The sequence below is a fragment of the Spinacia oleracea genome, chromosome 5 (assembly GCF_020520425.1).
Source record: "Spinacia oleracea cultivar Varoflay chromosome 5, BTI_SOV_V1, whole genome shotgun sequence".
Lineage (NCBI taxonomy): Eukaryota > Viridiplantae > Streptophyta > Magnoliopsida > Caryophyllales > Amaranthaceae > Spinacia > Spinacia oleracea.
Window position 1 is genome coordinate 76601205 of NC_079491.1, and position 22750 is coordinate 76623954.

The 22750-nt window shown below is 34.3% G+C and overlaps 2 long non-coding RNA genes across 4 annotated transcripts; both read right to left on the reverse strand.

Annotated features, from left to right (window-relative positions):
* Nucleotides 1-1815: 1815 nt before the first annotated feature.
* LOC130461163 (uncharacterized) lies at nucleotides 1816-8025 on the reverse strand. 3 transcript variants are annotated; one of them, XR_008921551.1, is made up of 6 exons: nucleotides 7824-8025; nucleotides 6716-6808; nucleotides 5456-5613; nucleotides 3160-3904; nucleotides 2850-3061; nucleotides 1816-2519 (listed from the first exon to the last, which is right to left on the reverse strand). It is a non-coding gene; the product is annotated as an uncharacterized lncRNA (long non-coding RNA). The 3 variants fall into 3 exon arrangements; XR_008921552.1 differs by having other exon boundaries at nucleotides 3160-3901; nucleotides 7824-8019; XR_008921553.1 differs by having other exon boundaries at nucleotides 2850-3053; nucleotides 7824-8019.
* A 768-nt stretch (nucleotides 8026-8793) lies between these two features.
* On the reverse strand, nucleotides 8794-21270 carry LOC110783655 (uncharacterized). The gene is made up of 2 exons (XR_002532127.2): nucleotides 20438-21270; nucleotides 8794-9099 (listed from the first exon to the last, which is right to left on the reverse strand). It is a non-coding gene; the product is annotated as an uncharacterized lncRNA (long non-coding RNA).
* Nucleotides 21271-22750: the final 1480 nt, after the last annotated feature.

Below are 22750 nucleotides of genomic sequence, written 5' to 3' on the forward strand. Positions count from 1 at the left end.
TGAGAGGAAACATCAAACAATATGGAATTGTTTGAGTTCTACTCCATGACTGAATCTCTGAAGGAGCCACCTCTACCATCGTCACATTTGCAAACGCGGTTTGCGATTTCATGAAAATATGAGAGTGCTAAATTCAGTTTTACCTACAAGTCACAGAAATAGTTAGAACTCACAATAACCTCAAGACAGGATGAGACGATGAGAGTGCTGAAGTCAGTTTTAAAAATTTGGAACAGAAGGAATAACACTCACCCCTGGAAAAGTAGGGGATTCCAGAGAAGGAGGACAATTAAACAGCTCCATCGACACTTTATTCTAATCAAACATCTCTAGGACTTTTTATACCTAATATACGAAATGGTAAACAAATATCAATGATATTCACAGTGTTCTAGGGTCTATAAAAAGTTAGGTGTTCAAGGTGTGGACGGTTTGAAACAACCTTCACCATCAAGGATGACATGTACAGTTTGTCGGAACTCTTTCAAATTTGGCAAACACATAGACTAGAGAAGCTCTAGATGAATATTCAAATCAAGCTTCAACACCTTGAGTTTGTTTGACGTACAAAAATCGCCAAAGGCAGCTTCCCACGTTTCCTCACATGAACACAAATGTTTAGTTCTTTTATCTCACGTGTTAAGGGAAAACACATCCAGGTATAACGCCGCATAGTTCCAATTCACATAAACAACTTTCAACTTCCAAGGGCCTGGATGACCCTTGTTAATGTAAAGTCCAAAAGTGGCAAAATTGTTAAGAATCACATAGTTCGCAATAGCTTGTCAACATTCAACAAACATCTTGGAATTAGGGAAAGAGTCGATGATACATGACAGAATAATTAGAAATATTCGGTAGACTACTGATCCTATTTCCTAACAGAATACCATAATCCAATTTTTTGAGGTTTCGTCAACCTAATATCATTATTCTATCTCGGTCTCACTGTTTCCTCTCTAATTTTCTGTTGTCTTGTGATAGGTGTATTTTCCGTCGTTGATAGAAAACAACCTATGCAAACAATATTTATAAAACCACTCAACTACCGGCTAGCGGTAAGCAAAGGGATCGTCCCAAAGAAACGGTGGTTAATGAGTTTTTAAGTCAATCTAGTTCGAACAAGGACTTGGTTTTGAATTGTCACTATTAAGAATCTAAAACGAAGAATTACGCTAAATTGAGTCAAGAAAGGGAAACGTTAGGGAGTCGGGGATAGGCTAGGGAAACCGGGGGAAATGAATTCAACTATTTAGCAATGGTGATCATGCAACGAAATGGTGATTAGGCAAATGGAATCTATAGACGAACCCGCCACCTCTCGGATAGGGAACGCTAAGCGTCTAGTCCACGGAAGAGCTTTCGCCTAATCCTAGATTAAACTAACTACACCTCCATTTGATCACACAAGATAGGCCCACAATCTCTTGCCAAACCTATCCTATGGTTCCACGTGACTCTAATCGAATAGCATTTGCAACTACCACTCAACTAGCATGGATATCCTATCATCAAATCATATTTAATCACATGAATCAACCAACAATCAATCAACAATTTCCCCTAATTAAGCCCCTAGATTCTCCCCTTACCCTAACCTAATTCTACTCACTAGTCATTCTAGAAATCAAACCATCCATCAAAAATAAGCTAGCAAGCATGATATTGAAGGAGTAGGAGAAGAGAATTAAGAGTTCAATTGCACAATCAAATCACAAATTGAAAATCAAAGTAACTTCAATCAATGAAATCAAGAATTCAAGAAATTAAGGAATTGAAGAACAATCAACAACAAAGCAAGAGCAAGAATTAAGAAACTAAGAATTAAATTGCAAAATTGAAGAAGAGTTTAGAAGGATTACAAATTGAAGCTTGAATGGAGGAGAGTTTCTCTCTCTAGAATTGCTGAAAAACTAACTTTGAGAATCTAAAATTATCAACTAAAATTCTACTCTCTAAAAATAATATCGAAAAATCTATTTATAAGTTTCCTCAAATAGAAGCCAAAGTTCGAAAAAGAGCAGCCCGCTCAGCGATTCGGTCGCACAGACCTTTTGTGCGACCGAACGTAAAAGAGTCATTCGAGCGCATGCTGGGTCCTGTGCGAACGAAGGCAGCGAAGATCATTTTCTTCGTCTTGTGCGACCGAGCATAAAACCCCGTTCGGTCGAATGGGAATCCTTTGGCTCAAGTCTCCTTCGCAGCTCCATTTGGTCGAACAAGGAAAGCCGTTTGGGCGCACAACTTTTGTGCGGTCGAACAACATAGGTTGTGCGGTCGAACAAAACCTGTGCTGTCGAATTACCAAGGTTGTGCGGTCGTTTTACAATCTTGGGACATTATGTCTCATAAATCCGTTTTGTGCGACCGAATGACAGAGGGCATTCGACCGCACAAAACTGGAATTTCCTTGAACTCCATTTGCACTACCTGTTCGGGCGCACAAAACGCCACTCGACCGCACAAGCCCTGTTTTGGCTCAAATTCACTTGTTTTCCATCATTTTTCATCAAGATCACCTATAAAGCACAAGATGGAACAAAACTTATAAATCTCACACAAAAAGCTACAAAAACTATAAAAAAAGCATAAAAACTAACATAAAATCCTAGGCTAAGAGCGACATAAATATCGCTCATCATCTTGTCTAATTCAACCAACTAACATCATAACCCCACAAAGAAATACAAACACACTGATCTGATATCCAGCAGGGTACCAGCCATACCAAACATGAAAGAAAATCAATAAAAAATATCTAGGCAGCATCCTAATAAGACTCCAAACTTAACAAAAGAAAAAACAAATAATGAGCATGAAAGTAGAGCAAAATCATAATCATCTAGTACCTTTACTGCGGTCGTCTCCCAATAAGCTAGGAGCGTCTTGTAGTGTTCTTCAGGCACTCTTTCTGGAAGATCATTCAATCTATCTTCAACATTGTCATACTTATAATAATGTTTTTTTTTCAGCGCACATTTGAATCCTCTCCAATATTGATCAAGGGTCTCCATTACCCAATCTTGAGATTCAGGTGGAAGGATGTACTTACTCTAAAATACTGATTTTTTGTTATAAATCAAAATATAACAAATAACATAAAAAGGAAAGAATTAAAGTGTAAGGATCGAGCTAGTAAAGTAAGACAATGAAGCTTACCTTCACGAATTCCCATATTTTATCCTTATTTGGAACTGATTGCCAATTTATATAAGTCAAGGGAGCCTAATTGTAATCATGAGCAATGGTTCCTAAGAATCTGGTTAGCTCTTTCCTCCCCTTTTCAGGTCCAACTGGTTGTCTTTCTCTTCCCATTTGCGAGCATGGACATCAAACGAATTTGTCGGGCCTCGGCCTTTCTTTTTAGGACCTTCCATTAGTACACATACACGGACAAGGAATCATTCATCGTGACTTGACGCCAAATAACATATTCTTTCATGCTCGCAATAACATTAAAATTGGTGATTTCGGCCTTGGTATGTTTCCACTTTTTTAACTAAGATAAATGTTTGTATGAAAAAGTCATGGGGATAGTGGATTATACAACTTTTGCATGCTGTTATATTTTGACTTGTCATCAGTATAAAGCCTCTTTTATTCATTTTTATCATAAGACTTAGCAGAACAAAATATATGATATGAACCAAAAAGGTGGAGTTTGAAAACAATAACCTTGTTGTGAGAGATCACTTTCTCCTTGGTTTTCCATTGGAACAATAGTAGAAAGTGGGCGCCTAGCTGTTTGTCGGTCTTGTTCCAATCGTTGCACTTCTTGTTGTAACTGTAGTGCTTGAGCGGGATCCATTTGTTGTTCAGTCAAAAGGAAATCATCCATTGCCATAGATGGGCACAATGGTTGCTTCTTATTCTTCCTAGGTGGTTGTTCTCTCGTCCTTGCCTTCTAACACCAAGAAGATAAATTGTCAGTAACAAAAATAACACCAACATAATTATTAGTTCACAAAAATAACACCAACATAATACTCTATCTAAGAAATTACCTTCTGATGTCTTCATTTGCTGCTATTAAGCTTTTGTAGTATACTACAACGCACTAGATTTTCGTCCATAATTCAGTTCAACTTGTTCCCCCTTACCCCCCGTGTTTAGCTTAAGTAACTTGCGTTGGTATCTTAAGGCTTAGATGACGGTTGGTTGTATGTTGGATTTGTTATAGTTAGTTTTTGAGTCTTCTTTATGTATGGCCAGCATATTAACTTGTTGAAATAGGTTTTTCATGTACTTCTAATGGTATGGCTTCCTGAATAAATTTGTTTTACTTTTTTCAATCTCCAGGTTAAAACTCTTCTAACAGTGAGACCTGAAACTGAGACTCCTGTAAGTGCAGTTTCAATATAAAAAATTCCAAGGTGTGCTCTAGAATCTATACATTCATATTCCGCTTCTAGTTTTTGTTTCATTACTGGGGGAATGATTTTTCCGGCATTCTGAGAGTATGACATAATGAATTTCAGAAAGGTCACAGTCATATGGCAGCTGTGGTGAAGGCAAGACCTAAGAGCATAAATAATTTACCTGTTGTTGATGTTGAAAAATCCAGCATGATACAAATATTTGATAGGAAAATTATCTGAACCTAGGTATCAAGGACAAGTTAATGCATGGAACAAATATTTTAGGACACTACTTAATACAGAATCTGTCAAAACCATGCTTTATGACTTCTAGGAGCTGTGATAGGAAAAATGTCCTGTTCCAGTCTCCATCAGAAGTTCAATAGATGATACGAAGTATGTTATATATTAGAATTCTACTTCTGTGGATCTATATGTCCCCATTTAACAGTGCTATACTGCCAGATATGATTGACTAAGGCAGCCAAAATGGAGAAGACTCTCTTGCAGATTCCAGTGTACGTCTGTATACCTTGCCCTAACTTAAATATTACCTGAAACCATTTATAGAACAATTCACGCCAACTTCCAGCATTATAATTAACATCAAAAAACAGATGACCACGAGTCATAAGCCAAACTCCACATAGGAGACAAGCGTCATCATCCTAGACCCCGAATGTTTAGAAATGACACTTAAAAATTCATTCTGTTGATCAGAAAACTCCTTCCCTGAATTTTCTTACTTTGAGACTTAGCCTTCATTCTTTTCACCAGAAACATATTTACCCCTGCTCTTTTCTTTCTTGATCTTGCCTTTATTAACCTAGTTACATTATTTAACAAAAGTCCTTTCATGATTGTCCACCTATTTGCTTGTTAAAGCCTTCTGCCAGTAATTGCCACATTTTCATGGATATTTGATCTATTAAGTTCTGAAGATCGCAACTAAGGCGATCTCCAATACGTGATTCAGTAAAAGAACCATGCACAAAACAGAACCAAGTAGAACAAAATACATGATATTAACCAATTAGACATCAGAAATTCAAAACACTAGACACACAAAAAAGAAGAATGATATTGGAAAGTAAAACCTTTTTTGGTATAGATCTTGCTGCGGAATTGGTTGTGGCTTCAGTTGCCACCTTTTTCACTCGAGAAATCTCCACCTCATCATCATTAGAGTCATGATCATTTTCAGGTACATAGTCTTGATCATCTTGGTTATAATTGACATTCTCCTTTCCTTTAGCTATAAGATGCCATGCGCAAAACAACATTTAGCCACTTCCTCTATTCCGCAATAGATACATCGTTTCTCTTTTGAACACTATTCATTCATTAACTTTGACAATTATTCTTTTACATTATGTAAAAACAAACATAGTCAAGTGAGATCTTGTTAAATTCGTATCAATTTGAGGATTCCAAATATCATTTTTTTTTATAATTTTTACTTACACGCAATTAGAGATATTAATGTTCAAAGAAGCATGTTGGGATACGTGAAAAAAGAAATGATGCATCTATTGCGAAACGGAGGTAGTATAAGATTGGACATGAAATACAACTAATAGCTATAGATTTTACTTTAAGTTAAAATAATACTAATGGAACCAGAAATGGGCTTAAGAAGTTAGAAACCAAAGTAAACACAGCAATTGGTCAACTTTACTTTCCTTTAGCAAACTAACGATTATTACATCAGAAGAAAATATACAGTAGTTGTTTTTCTTCTTTAGTTTGTCACGTCAGTGTCTCTATTATGTGTTGCAGAAAGAGAGAAGACATTCAGGTATCTGCTCAGCAACAGTATAGATCACAGCAGCAAATTGTAACTCAACATTATCACCAAATAAGCAATTGATCAAGACAACAAAAGAACGAAACAAAACTGCAGCATAACAACTGAATATATACTAAAGAACCTATTGAGTCCGTGAGTCTGTGACCACTAAATCGCAAACCAATTACAGGAACACTATTATTCTTCCTAGATCAGACAACCGTTTGTTTAGCGAACTCACAAGCAGTAGAAGGAATGCATCTTTTAGTGGCAAATCTAATCAGTATTCACACTCAAATCCCATCCAAACAACAGATAATGTCCCCGTGGATGTGACAGAATCCAACTCCTCCAAAAGGAAATAACAGAAGCTATAGTCATTTTCGCTACAAACGCCTAGAAAGACTCCAAATAAAAATTACCAGCCAACATCATCAATTTAACGTAAACAGAATATTGATAATTGGGAGAAATATTAGAATCTCAAGAAGAGCATTATGAAAAAGTCTCATCAATACAAATTTATAATAACATTCCAATCCAAAACCAAGAAAAAATTAGAACTTACTAGTTTCCGGAACTCAAGTGCGACAATTTCCTTTGAACCACAGAACTTCGCCGGAGTTATTTTGCAGAAATCTGCTTGGTGAATATCATCAACCTGCATAACATCAAATAACAGTATCCTTATTAATAGTTTATCCCTCTCCACATCTCAACATAAGTACGCACAATAACTTCCAAGTATGTGGCTTTTGGGAGAGAAACATGCCTTCAGGATTTAGAAAACAACCACTCACATGCAATTTTAATATATTCACCACCAAGAATCAAATATTATTCATATTTATACTCACATAGCTTGTTAGCCAACTGTGTTCTTTTCTGGAATTTTCATGTTTATAGAAGCAGGCAAGCAGCAAGAAACAGAGAAACCTGGTTACCCCTTGTCACCCCCCGTTCCCCAAAAAAGGGAAAGAAAAGAAAAGGTGCAACAGATAATAGCATAGTAACAGATAATAAACTGGACTGAAAATAAATTGGTCTGAAGCAGCAGAGTAAATGGAGGTTACTGCTATGGCATAGACATCAAATAAGCAGATTGCAAGGAACAAGATGGGTGATTTTGATTAATAATCTGGAATAAAATGTAACCAGTATTCAAGCTTTCGTTGTTCTTGATTCTCTCACAAGTGAACACTTCAAAACTCAATACAACTTTATACATATATCCAACATCACATTCCCTCCCTAACATGCTCTCTACATCGGTCAAATTTACAAAACACTTTACCATATATTTCCAAGTTGAAAACGAGTAGAAGTAGTATAACAGTAGCAGTATAAAACAGGGTAGCAGAATAGCACAGAGCAGAACGAGAAAAAAAACCAACAGTATAACATCATCACCGAGCAACCAACTGATCCAAACTTAATAAAAAGCCAAAATAATCATTGAAATCAACAAATACACCATGAATAAAATCAACAAAATTCCCCAATCATCCAAATTCCCCAATGAACCGAATTCCCTAATTAAGAACCCTAATTTAGAAATAAAAACAACACAACAAAATCCCATTATAATCGGTTGAAAACTTAAACATCAAAGAAATTTAGGAGCAAATTCGATCAAATATAAGAGCAAATTTAAGAGCAAAATTATGAAAACTAACGTGGTTCTTCGCGCAAATTCAGAACTGAATTTCGTCACTTTCTATATGTTGCTTCAAAGGAACGATGATGGAAGATAAAATCTGTTGCTTCAAGGAACGCAGAGGAGGAAGGCGAAAGAGAACGCAGAGGCCAAGAACGCAGAGGCCAAGAACGCAAAGCCCTAAACCGTGAAAAGCAGTGAGAGGGAAACCCAAAAAAGATGCAATCTGTTGAAAAAAAAAACGCGCCCGTATGAAATATTTTTAATAAACCTATTTCTTATTTGATTTTATTTTTAATTTTTAACATTATTTAGATGTTTGACAAAAAAACTGTTGCAATATCTCATTAAAATATTAAAAAACTAAAAACTGTTGCAATAAAATAGTCATAATATATAAGTGTTGCCATAGCTTTTCTATAGCAACGTTTTTCCAAAGTCAAAGTCTACTAAATTTAATAATTATTTAACTGTTGCAATAGCTATGATATAGCAACGCCAGGAAAACTGTTATCTAAAAAGGCGTTGCTATAGCCCTATTTTGTAGTAGTGTGCTACTAACTAATTCGTCCGTTGGGCGCAGACTATAAAAGACGAAGCAAGGCAAAGCCAAAGGCTCGTTAACTCAAGCATTCAACCAATACAACATTATTATTCAGTTTTAGCCATTATTAAGCAATTATTGTACCTTTATTTTTATCGCAAAATACACTCTTTTTACTTAGATGATTATGGTTATTAGTGGATTGGTAGCCTCATTGCTACCCGCGGTTTTTTCCCTATTCCTGGGTTTTCCGCATCACCATCTCCTTGTGTCATCTCTCTCTTTTCTCGCTTTCCGTATTTATTCACTTAGTTAGTGTCGACCCAAGCCAAGTGTTGCCCCTTAGACGAAATTTGGCATAAACACATCTGAGTTTTATCGTCATCGCCTATCGTCGTCACCCTTCACCCTTAATCTCAATGGAATAAACTTAATTACAAACAAGTAATTAATATATATGATTTTAGGGTAACAACACGTAAACATTTTGTGCTCTAGATCGAAAAGTTTGCAAAGTATAACTATTACTCCGTAGTATTAGTATTACAACAAATTAATTATACATCGCGGGAGGAGATGATGGATTGTTCATATCCATATGATCATGCTGCATTATATTCGTCGATTATTTTAGGTTACCTCGCTCGCATTCTAGACCATGCATGATTTAGAGCATGCAGTCAACGAACTTGGTGTTGTTTTCAGTTTCCATCCTAGAAAGATATGATAATGCAGCAAGCTAGACAGGTATCTGCAACAATCATTAAGATAATTAATTTTAAGCAAGAAGAATATAATTAAATATATGGATGAAATTGCATGAGCTTAATTTGCATGTTTTTGTATTTATTTTTAAGTTAAAACATCCTGCGATACAAACCTACCTTCTATATTTCTACACCTACTTCTAGAACCCTTGGGATCTACAGTGTTAAGCTAGACCAATACACGAAAAAAAAAAACCTAAGTTTGATCCTTTGAAAATGAGGTAACTTATCATTATTAAAGTATACTCCCTCTGTATTTTATTAAAAAAAAATACTTTTTATAAGTGGTTGTTTTTTATTAAGGATACAATTTTCTTTTTTGGCATGTTGTGGTTTTCACTTCTAATTATATTATCATTTCTCTTATTCTTTTGGTCCCAACACTTATTCTCATCACATTTTTTATTACAATAAATAATTCACCCACTACCCCACTTTCATCTTATTTTAATAAATTCAACTCACTATTCTAAAACTGCGTGCCGGTTAAAGAGTATCCTTTAATAAAATACAGAGGGAGTATATATATGACTCAGATTCATTACATCTGTACTACACTTTATCAAATAAAACAATACTATCTCTCTTTCATAAAAATCTTTACGGTTACTATTCGCACAAATATTAAGAAAAAAAGTAGAAAAATTAATTGAATATAATAAAATATGGATAAAGTAAAAGAAATGTGTAAAAATGTGGGTTGGTGTAAGAAATAAATAAATAAAATAAGAGAAAGTAAGCGGAAAATTATAAATATTGTAGAGTAAAAATGATAAGATAGTAAATTTTCATGTCCAAAAATATAATAAAATAAAGTGTAAAAATCATTTTAAAACTGAGGTAATTTAATTAAGAAGAAATAAGCTAATTAAATCATGGACACATGTACTTCATACGTACTCATTGTCTAACTGGTTTGTAACAAAGCTTAGATAATAGATAAAGAGGTGTAGAAAATAGTTCCCCAAAAGAATGAATTCCCCAAAAGAATGGATAACATTTTGCATTTGAAAGGATTGTATATTTGTATGTCACATTTTCCTCAACTTCATTCCCCTTTCTCTCAATCCCCTCATTTCCGATCGGGCGGGTTCGTCTGATCGGGCGAATAAACTTGTTGTTTTGGTGTTGTAAGCGTGTCCGAACGGGCGAGCTCGCCCGGTCTGACTGCGCGGAGGCCAACAGTTGGTTTTTCTTGTGATTGTTTGCTTCCTCGAGTTTTCGTTGTAACAACGTTTTTAGTGATCTTAATTGGCATTAATCATTTTATGATTATAATCATAAGTGATTTCCTTTTATGGTTTGGGGGTTACATGTCCTTTCATGTTCTTGAATTAAAGATCTCATTTCACTCTCTTATGGCGTTGGTTTCTTATGGCCTTTGGTCATCTTTGGTGGTTACAAATTGATGTTTCTTCTTCTTCTTCTTCTTCTTCTTCTTCTTCTTCTTCTTCCTTTCTGATTTTGTTGAGTGGGTTTGGTGGTTATTCTCCATGTTTATGGAGATCATTAATCTTTTATTATTATGAATTATTACTCTTGATGTCATTGATCACTCTTGACCAGGCCCGGTCCTGACAATTTGGGGGCTCAGGGCGAAACATAAGTAAAGAGCCCCTTATGTACAGTAAACTTTAAATGTATAAAGATTATTTAAACTTTGAAAAATAGATTGTATAATATTTGGGTGGTTGGGCCTTGAATATATTATTTTTCCTTTCTAAATAATACGCAAAAAAATCATTAAAAGAAAGAGGAAGTGGTTAACAAAGAGAAACACAGACAACCAAACTAAAACAATACTCCATAATTATTTTTTCTAGGTTGTTTGTATCCGGAATATAAAATACTGTTACAAAAATTCAATAAAACATAGAATTATAAAAAATAAGGCATGTAAATTAATTGAAAAACATGTTAAAAACAGGTTAAAATTTCAATCGGCAAGATTCGAACCTGGATTCCCCCCACTTCATCCACGCTACAATCTTCACCCACTTAACCAACTGAGCCACTGCTACTTTTAATTACTATTGCAATTTTTATTGTAATTATATTAACACAAACTGGTAATTTTGGGGCCCTCCCCAACAGGGGGCCCAGGGCGACCGCCCCTCGTTTCACCCCTCAGGGCCGGGGCTGCTCTTGACCTTTGGAGTGGAGATATAGAAAATCAATTTTGAATTATTCCTTGTACTTTGTGAGTAAACTTCTTGCCACAATTTATAAATGATTACTCATATCTTTTCAACCCTTTTTTAATTTATTCCTTATTTTTTTGGGCATAAGTTTATGTGACTCCATCTCATCACCTAAAAGTGTCTTTGTGTGTTGAGAGTTGTGTAAACCTTAGGTAACGAACCGGTGAATACAATTATGCACCCTAGTTGCCCCGAATCTCGTTTCCAAGGCAGTGGTTTGGTTACCACGGTGCAACGATTTTCTAAAGTCGGTCTTATTCTTATTCTAATATTTTGCCTTGAAAACCCAATGTTTACAACAATTTGAAAACTAGATATATTTCAATGGCCAAATATTTCTTTATGATCTGTGAGGAAATTTATATTAGTAAATTTAAATGAAAGAGAAGGGAAATTTAAAAGGATTTCCAAAGATATTTTTATTCACCTTTTTCTGGGAGCAGTCTCAAAGATTGACCCCGACCGAGGGTCATATGTGGCCCAATTGTCTTGAAAATTTGACACAATATCCGAGATATCTTGGGATTTATTTTCAACGCCGGTCGGATTGTCAGTTACAACTACAACAACGAACCTGATTTTTCTGGATACGAAAAGTCAAAAGTAAATTCTCGGAGAAGATGATTGGTGAATATATGGTGGCTAGGATGTCACGATGGAGAATTGCTTGAAGATTTTGGAATGTCATACAATACGCATTCTTGATTTAATATTAAGACATGTTCATTCTAAACTAATTCTTTTAATAAGTCATCATGATTATTTTTGTAATACCCCAATATTTTATGATTTTATAAAATAGGTTTTATAGCTAAATAAAGTTATCTTTATTATTAAACGATCTTCCGTAATTAATTAGTCTCGTTTTATATTTTCATAAAGTTAAAATGCTATTTTAGACTTAATAGGACTCTTGTTTTAAGTACATGTGAATACCTCTTAACCCTAATTATTCATTAAAAAAAAACAGTTGCTATTCTTTATTTTGTTCCTCGGCCGTTTTCATTCTTTGTGCGTGAGATCAAAATTGTCAGCCAAAAATACCATTCAATCCAAATCATTATGAAATTTGTTTGATTATCAATATCAAGTCAACCTTTAATTAGCAGTCTTCATCTCATCAACGAACCTTCAAGTGCGACGTTTCTATTTCTTTGTGCGAGCAGACGAGCAGTAGAACCTTGATTTTGGTTATGTTCGATGATCGGTTTTATCCTATAAAAGGTAATCACACTTAGTCCCTTCTAATTGTCCATGTATATTATTAGTTGTAATTACGCGCACTAAGCCCTTCAAATAACTCGTGTATAGTCGATTTGTTTTCCTACTGCTGTTTGATGGTACTACGAGTAGTTATTATATGAAATCATGTTTTACCAATTTGATTTGTTGTGTTTTTGTTATATGTATGCGTGTATAGTAATCCAACATTTTTAGAGTTGTTGGCCTGGTTGTTGCTAATATCTACGTGCGTCATCAAAAATATTGTTAGAGCTTTTATTTGGCTTATTATTGTTATTAATTATAGTTTACGTAGGTTAGTTAGCTTAGTTCAAGACAGAATGAATTTTGGCTAAAATAAGGATTAGTGTAGTGTACTAATGTCTATACTCTGGGATTGATTAACAAATTACTACTGGTATTAGTTTTACTCACCTAGTTGAGTTGGAGAGCTAACATGCATATATATACTTATGTATTATATGATTTTGGGATTGTGTGCCATTAATGGGGAATATATATACTTTAACCCTAAATGGGTATTGAGCAGATTATGAGATAACGAGAAAAAGGTTGAGACATTATATATTCTTGGTTCGAGGCTCGACGTTATAGACCTTAGTCCTTGGCATGTTGGTAAGGAGATAATAACCATTAGTAGAGGAGCAAGATACAATCTTTATTCTTTTCTTAATATCTCCAAAAGTGGGATTTGGTCCAAAAGTGGCCTTGACTCAGAGAGTCTTTCTAGTAGCTATTGAGAGTTTCAAGTTTTTATACTTATTGGTTTATTTATTCGAATTACCCATGTCCAAGGCTAGGTATAGAACAAATGGCGCATATGGCACCTATTGGTTTGAGTATATTTAGTAGAGGAAAAAATCATATCAATATTTTGAGGTTTATATGAAGAGAAGATTTATAGTTTCCATCGAATATGGAGTTAGTTTTATCTTTGGGATCGTACTTGAAATGTAGTTTCATACTACATTATTTACATGAGACTTTATTATTCTACATTAGTATGTTTCTGTTATTACAGGTGATTACTCAGCTTTTTGCTGACGTGTGTGTTTATTTGCTATGTGTGTTTGCGGCCATGTCTTTTTCTTATGGTGGCCCTGTGACGATCCTTTTGGAATTTGTCCTCTATGGTGAGCAGTCAAGATGACTGGAGCAGATTGATCGTGAAGGATTGCATGGAGTTAGAAGTTAAAGGAGCTCAAGTGTTACCGTTTAGTCTTTTATAATAGTTGTATGGTTGTAAATAGATCACCTAGAAATTGAGTTGTAATAGTTTGAGTTTCGTAAGCCTTAACACTTGATAATGTGGTCAAGTGTGGCGGTGATACCTCCGATTTAGGTGTAAGCTTCCGCAATATTTTTATAAAGTCTTTTATATTCTTATTTATATATAGTTAGTAAATCGGGGGTGTTACAATTTTAACATGTTCAATTCTAGTATCAATTTCAACAAAAATATATTTTGTGAAGTTGACAATAATAATATTTATTTTTATATTGTCAAATGAAGTTTGTTGGAATGATTACTACAAAGTATAGGACTTGGATTATTTATTGTATATGAGCATGTTATTAGATTCTCTAGTTTACTATGCTTTCATGTTTAACTTCATGATGAGAACCTAGTTTTGAGAGATATGTTTTTTGGTCTTTGAAAGACTAGTGCGATTTATTTGTGGTTTGTCTTATTTTCTTGTTGAAGGAAAGTCTGTGTACTTGCGTTTAATAAGGTATTTAGCAAGTAGTTTATTTCTAATATTGATTAGATTATAAGCACTTGCACGTTGTCATTTCAAACGTTAACTTGTCATGGTAAATTTGATGTATATGATTCCAAGTTTTTTTATTACCATAAATATTGGGTATAACTTAATTCTTAATAGTTTCTTATGCATTGTTGGAAATATGCATATTTAACTTTTGAGTTTTAGGTGTACTCATTTGAGATAGTTATCGTAAACTTGTGCAAGCAAACTATATATGCTGAAACTTTTTCCTTGGAATATGTTATGTGAATAGGTACGTGTAATATTTTCCTTTGATGTATACCTAATTATTCTAGTCACTATACTTTTGGGATTTGGACCATAAATCTTGTCATGATTAGAATGGTGTTGTTTATTAATTTTCTATGCTTGTGACTAAATAACCCTTTTATTCTAACAATATGTTGGTGTTGGAAATTCTTTAAAGTTGGGCAAAATTTTATGAGACTTGAATTTTAAGGATTGATAAAATATTAATTGGTTTTATGGGAAATGTTGAGTACGTAATTTTATTACTCCGTATGATATTTCTCGTAGTCTAAACCTTGTTAGGTGGTCATTTTGTGATCTGAGTTTTAGGGCTTAATGTTTCCATGTGTTGGTCGTGTATATATGCTCATGTTTTTAGATAGTTGTTCTCTTGAGAAACCTTTAGCCCCATTTGTTGTTTGGAAAGTAATTCTATGTCCAAGTTCATTTTTTGAAAATTTGAAATGTAGGTGTCATGCATGCAAAAGAGATTGTTAAGTCTATTTTGTGGGAAGTGCCTAATATTTAAATGTTGGACTAGTTTTCTTGGTTCTTCTATTATTTGAGTGAACTCATTTTATTATGCATTTAAATATATTCCTTTTTGGAATATCCATCTTATTGATGAGTCTTGGTATCTATTTTATTTGAGTATTCTCCCTTTTAATGGTAATTCATTCTTCTTTTAGCATGTTTGTGCAAGATGCATTTAGTTTTTGGCTATGCACGTTGGGATAAACGTGTCTCTTGCGATTGTTTTAATTTCATCTAATTCTTTTGTTAGTAGTGAATAAGTTGAATTTAGAAGAGACTCGAGGATAGAAATTTCATAGCACGAGAATTGTTCTTTTTTCTAAAAGAAGTTTTATGTATGCCTTCAATTTGTGTTGGGTTTTCTATTCCTATGAGTAAGACATTAATTATGTGATTTGTCAATGGAGACTTTTTGTCGTTAATATTTGACAGGGAAGTATTTGGAGTAAGTTAAGCTTACTTATGAGTTTCGCAACCTACCGTAGTAATGTGAATGTCTAGATGTTTTCTTGAAAGTTTTTGATGAATATTCACCGGATGGTTATTATGAGTTTCAAGGTTGTACTTGTTATTTGGGATAACCTTATCAAAGTATTAGATTTAGTCTTTCTTATTCTTATTATTTTTGGAACTAGTTTTATATCACTTAGATTCTTGAGCGGATTGTTCTTCATTAGTTTATTGCATACTCTTTTGTCAAAGGTATTTAGAGTAATTGCTCTAAGTGATATAACCATGAGCGGTGAGTTCCCATGCTTGAGGATAAACATTATGTGATTATGGAATTAATTTTGTATGTTGAGTTTATGACCATAGTAATGGTACATGTACCTTATAAATATCTATATGTATATTGATTGTGTAGAATTTTAATGCTCATAGTTGTTTAGAGTAATGACTTGTGTGGAGAATTTCAAATTAAATTCTTAATTGCCCAAGGTGATAATAAGTTTGGTTGTTTTACTCTATATGTGGGTAATGTGCTTAAGTTAGTTTTACATCACATATTGAATATTGAGTTTTAAACCTCCATTGAAAGCTGAAAACGTTATTTAATTAAATGGCATGGTCTTGAGTAATATATGAAAACAAATGTTTAGTTTTCATAGTAAGAAATTTTCTTTATTTTTGAGAACACTTATGAAAATATAAAATCATATCAATATTTTTTTTTGTTCTACTACGAGGAGTTCCCACCGCCTTCAACAAGTGGACAAATCATATCATTTGTGTGTGTGTGGAATATACTATTTAGCACAAACCTTTAAAAGGGCCTAAAACGTGATTTATGTTGTGTATGATAACATGTTTTCCACTGTGATAATGATTTGTATTGCTGGTATTTTGACATAGAAATCATTTGTGAAATTTTTGAGTTATTTTATTTCCACAAATTTTATAGTAAACGTGTGTTTACTTCATCGATCTTTTCAAGTACCATGGATATGGTCGACTGGTCTTTCTTTAGAATTTTTTCAAGGTATGTTAATATGAAATTTTCGATGCAAATTATAGAGTTTGATATTGATGAAGTACTTTCACTAAAGTGGCTATGTTGTTCTCGAGGATCATACTTTATGAAAGATTTTTTGTACAATTTTGTACAATATTGTCCCTTCAGATTTAGTTTATTTTGGTTTAGGCAATAACAAAGCATCTTATGATTTCTTAACCATGCATGTGTTATTTTGAGTGAACATATACTATTTTATTGTCTTTGCTTGTGGTTATATTTTCTAATGAAAATTTTTATTGCAAGGTACGGTATGCACTATGGTAAGAATTAAGATTGAATTGGGACATGTAATGATCGTTGATGATTGAAATGTCGAGGGGATAGGTTTTATGCCCATTTGAGTAACGTAACAAACATTACTTGCTTAACCTATGACATGTGTTGTAATACTTGAATGAGGTTTAGTTTTTGAACTCTTAATGATAAAGTGCTAGTTGAGATGCACTTTAAGAAAAACCACCGCTTGTATGAGGGATGAGTTGTATAAACTCTTAGTGAATCTAACATATTGAAATGGACGCATTCAACTTGTGGATTCCAACTAAATTATTTGAGAGGTTGGACCTTTTATTATGTTCTTAATGAATCTATGGCCTTGTGGGGGTTAATATAGCTACGAGGTAGCATTTGACGAGTTCACTAAATATGAACATATTTTAACTATTGACTAAGTGCTATTTTGAGAAACACTTGAATGTTAAGCTACATGGTTGTGAAGGCTCGCCACCTTCTATGGAAACTTGAGCGGTTTCCTAGATCTTCCATGAGAACTAAGGTAAACACATCGCTTAAAACGCATAGACATTGCGGAGTCCACATGATCTTTGAAGTAAGGTATGTGTTGTGTGGGTGTGGCTTAAATCTTAGAGTTTCATGGTAAGTCAACGTCTCTTTGATAAAGTACTTGAGAGTTTCAAGGTTGGTCCACCCTTGAGTTTGTAAGTCATATTCCACTTCACTAATCATTTGATTTCAATTTACCTTATGTATCACCAAATGTTATGTATTAAACTTCTCTTATGCCTAAAAATTTTCTTCCCTTTTCCATTGTTTCTTTTCCCGATCTTTAGTGGGGGATTGTTGGAAGTAAATCTTGGAAAAGAGGTTCACCCGGTAGTACCGGGTGGAGTATCCCGACCGGTTGCGAGTTCAAAGAAAACGAGGGAGGTTGAATCGCCCGGTCCGGAGAACCTGTTGTTGCATGCGCGCCGACCGGACGGGCTCGCTAGGTCTAACCGAGCGGAGGCCAACGAATGGTTTTCCTTTAGATTGATTTCTTCCTCGAGTTTCTGTTGTAACAACTTATTTAGTGATCTTAATTGATATTAATCGTTTGATGATTATAATCATAAGTGATTACCTTTTATGGTATGGGGGTTACAATCCTTTTCATGTTCTTAAATTAAAGATTTCATTTCACTCACTTAATGGCATTGGTTTCTTATGGCCTTTGGTCGTCTTTGGCTGTACGTTACAAGTTGATGCTTCCCCTTCTTTTCCCTTTCTGATTTGGGTGAATAGTTTGGTGGTTATACTCCATGGTTATGGAGATAATTAATCTGTCATTATTATGAGTTATTACTATTGATTGTCATTGATCACTCTTGATCTTTGGAGTTCTTTGAGTGTTTGATTTTCCCACTCATTCTTTATATATATTCTCTCACGTACTCCTTTGAGTGGAGATATAGAAAATCAATTTAATTTGGATTATCCCTTGTATTTTATGAGTAAACTTCTTGCCACGATTAATACATGATTACTCATATTTTTTCAAGTCTTTTTGATTACTTATTCTGTTGGACATAAGTTTATGTAGCCCATTGTCATCACCCAAAATTGCGTTTGCGTGTTGAAATTGTGTAAACCTTAGGAAACCAATCGATGAGTGCAATTGTGCATCCCGTTTGCACCGAATTTTGTTTTCAAAGCAGTGGATTGGTTACCACGGTGCAACAATTTCCTAAGCTCGTTCTTATATATTCTTATTCTAGTAATTTGCCTTGAAAACCAAATATTTACAACATAAAAGACATATCATCAAGGATAGTTAACAACGAGTACATTGTAAAGGATAGCATAATTAAGGATAAAAAAGTTACATCTGCCGAGTAGAGCCCTGGTTGATCGAACTCGAGCCAAGTTGTTTGCATAAAATATGCAGTGATAGAAACTGTTGTTTTATTTGGTGCACTGAACAGTAATATTTGCTCAAAGTGTTTTATTACGTAGTAATTGAGACTTTTTAAAGATGGATATATATAATTAAGGGGTTGAACCTTTCCCGCTTTCTATTCATTGTTAATTATCTATATCATCATGTAATACGGGGAATAAGATATGAAGTAGTCTAATGATCCGTAGTAGCTACTCACATATTATTGGAGCTCACTCTGAGTTCGATCTTTACCAGCAATAAGGTGATTAATAAGTTGACGGGATATCCTAAAGTAAAGTTGGTGTGGACCGGCCGTGAATTAACGAGGATAACCCAAATACTTTAAAATCTCTTTTACATTGATTTTATTATTTTTTTAGTGCAAATTGATTTCATTATTTCAATTTAGATTAGACAGTATAGCTGAATCAATTTTAAGTCTTTTTTTACCATTTATGTCTTGTACGATGTGTCCTAGCTATATGTCTCAAATTAAGGCAAGCACCTTGCGACAAACTCACACAAGCATTCCTGACCACCATTGCAATGTTAAACACACAAATTATCAAGGGGAATCTTTTCAACTTTTTGTCTCATTTTCAAGGATTTTAATTAGCTCTACAAGTAGCTAGTGATGACCAATTTCCTAGGGTACACAATACGTACCATCACTTTAATTTTGAACTTATATTACTATATAAAGTAATAATGCGAAATTAGAGGATCAGACTTATCGTGTTTCTCGTGGATCCACTAAGTAACCATCTCATCTTGTACATGTATCTTACAACGACAAACTAAACCATCTCATCTTGTACATGTATCTTGTTGAAATCTGACACTAGGTAAAACCATATAAATGTTACAAATATTAGTTTTCAAGATTGAAGCTTAATTAATATCATGTCGGATTGTTGATTTACACATTTTTGTAAAGACGGCTTGAAAGTTAGAAATTTAAACTGTCAAAACACATGCCACTTCTTCCGCTTGCTATACAGTTGACGGACTAACTAAGCATGGTCCGAAGTACACATGACATACAGTCTGATATAAAACGAGTTGTTGATTCATAGGAGAAAAAAAGGTTCAACATCCATCAAGTTTAGAAAGAGAATCGTCCAAAACAAGTTTCCTGATCTAGTAAAGAACTAAAGAAAATCTAAATGAGACGATCGCCTCAACTTGTACTACACAAGTACATACGTATGTATCAAGACTATGCAATCACATGCAAAACATAAGATTTTAAAAAACAGTGTTTTTGCATGATAAGAGAGAGAATTGCTTATCCTAAGTAAAAGATCCTCTAATAGTGTAACAAATTTAATATAATATAATTTATCATAGTATTTAAAGATATACCTAAATATATAGAGTATAATTATTTAGTAAAATATTATGAATTGAAAATAATATACATTCATTATTATTACTCCGTATTCAAGAAGTGTAGTTCAATTAGGGTTTTACATTCTTTCAGTTTGTGTATACATTTCGTATATATGAAGTATTTTTTTTATTCTAAAAATTGGTAAGTAGTTCATGTATAATGAATAGTAAATCTTAATCAAGCTTGTTTTCACAGATAAAATCAATAAATTAATTTCAACAACCAAGAAATAAGTTTGAAGAAAAACATGAAAGATATACCTTAAAATCGACGATTCGAAGAAGATCCATTATCACATGATTTTAAAACCTTCCTCTTCTTCTTTTTCTTCTTGTAAGGAATTCCTCTTGCTTTAGCTTGACAATCCTTGACCTCCCTTAAGTAAACCCTGATCGTCCCATTTCCAAACGGGTTCGACTCAGGAGATCCACCATGTTCCTCGTACGCAGCTCGCAACCGTCCGATCAGTGCATCGAGACTACCCCAAGCTTGCCGGAGCGGGCAGCTACAAGGAGCAGGAGGGTCAGGCTGCCCAAAAAAAGTACAACCATTTAAGTGAACCTTAGTTTTTCCAAACTGATCAAGGTACCTAAGGAACTCCAACACGTGATGGCACGTGCAGTGTGTTACAGCCACGGGTGGCCTCATGTTCCTTAAGTACTGCCCAAAAGTGTTCCAGTCTCTCCGCTTCTGAGACTCGTATCGGCTTAGTGTCGGGGCGGCTGGTGGAGTCGCCACGGCCTGTTGGTGGTTTTCAGGACACATCATTTGTACTACATGTACAGAGGGTTGTTCGTCTGAGAAATTGGTGATGTTGGACATATTAATTATTAGTTAAAAAATTGAGATTTTCTTTAATAATAAATATTTGAATTAAAGGAAAGAGGGGAGGAGACAAGAAATGGTGAATGAGGGTAATGGAAGTGGGGGAAGAAGATGATGGAGGTCACATCTTAAGATTTGAGAGGGGAGAAGATCAGACAATATTTGTATGGACCCCATTTTTGAAATAAGAGGGTGCTTTTTTTGGTTCGTTGCTTTCTTTTCCTCTCCTCCTTTTGTCTCTCATTTTTCTATCTCATTTTATTTTATGCCTTTTTGCTAATAGGATTATATAGTTACCTATAGGCTAGGAATTAGTAATAAGTTTTATGTGTGAGAACGAGAAGGGTCATATTATGTCCTTTTTGAGCTAATTAGATTAATTATTAATTTTTCGATGGTAACGACCCGTATGGGATGTGAATGAGCCGATACACTCACGAACAACTCGTGAACAAGCTCGGTCAAAGCTCGTTCATTAGTAAATAAACAAGCTTTGAACAAAAAATTTAAGCTCGTTTAATAAATGATACTAGCTCGAACAACCTACTGTTCAGCTCGTTTAGGCTCGCGAACAACTCGTTCATTTTCGTTTCCAAGCTCGTTCGTGTCCGTTTATAAGTTCATTTAGAAGCTCGTTTATATTAAATTTCTAAAAAAATGTTTATATAGTAAATATACTAAAATATTAACAAATAATATATTATGATATTATTCATATAATTATGCTAAAATTAAGGGTTAGAAATTAACTAAATACTAGTATACTACCAAAACTACCAAAACCGTATATGTTTACTATTCTTATTTCTTCAATCAAGGATATATATTAATATTCTTAAAGGTAAAAACCCTTAATTTTATGTTATTTAATTTTTGAAAGTAATATTTCTCTTATTAATATGATCGTTTAAATCCGATCTTGTTTGTTTATTAAGACTCGTTTGTTAAAAAGTCGTTTATTAAGGCTCGTCTGCTAGTAGCTCGGCTCGACTCGAGCTTGAACTTAAACAAGCTACTCGTGAGTTAAGCCCGAACAACGAAAAAACTTAAATGAGCCTAGCTCGAACAGAAAAAATGAACGTTCGGTTAAGCTCGGCTGGAGATCGAGCTCGGAAATTTCTTATCAAACCTAGCTCGAACAATCAAATACTCGGCTCGACTCGGCTCGTTGACATCCCTAGACGCGTATACATATCTTGTATCAGATGGTATGATTGTAAGAACATATATACTCCCTCCGTCCCGGAATACTTGACCTGTTTTCCTTATCGGGCCGTCCCTTAATACTTGACCTGTTACTAAAAATGGAAATATTCTAACAATATTATATTATTTCTCACTCCACCCCTATTAACCCACCTACCCCCTACTTCATACAAAAATAATTAAAAATTCAACCCCCTACTCTCCCTAACCCCACCCCTTTACACATTTCCCACTAACCACATTAAAATAATACCCCACTATCAACTACTACCTATTAAATTAAATAAGTCAATTCAAATCCCTTAAACTCTGTGCCGGTTGTTGTGGGGTTTTTCCGGTGAGATACCTTGGAGGTTTCTTGGTAACTTTTACAGATTAAACAAGATTGTATTTTTATAGAGAGAGAAAGTAGAGAGAAGGCAGAGCAGCAATTGCTCTAGAATGTATTGATTGTGACCCCTTTTTCTAGGGAAGTGGGAATATTTATAGTACTAGGTTTTTGGGGGAATGACCTAATATTCCCCTTACATGATTGGCTGGGG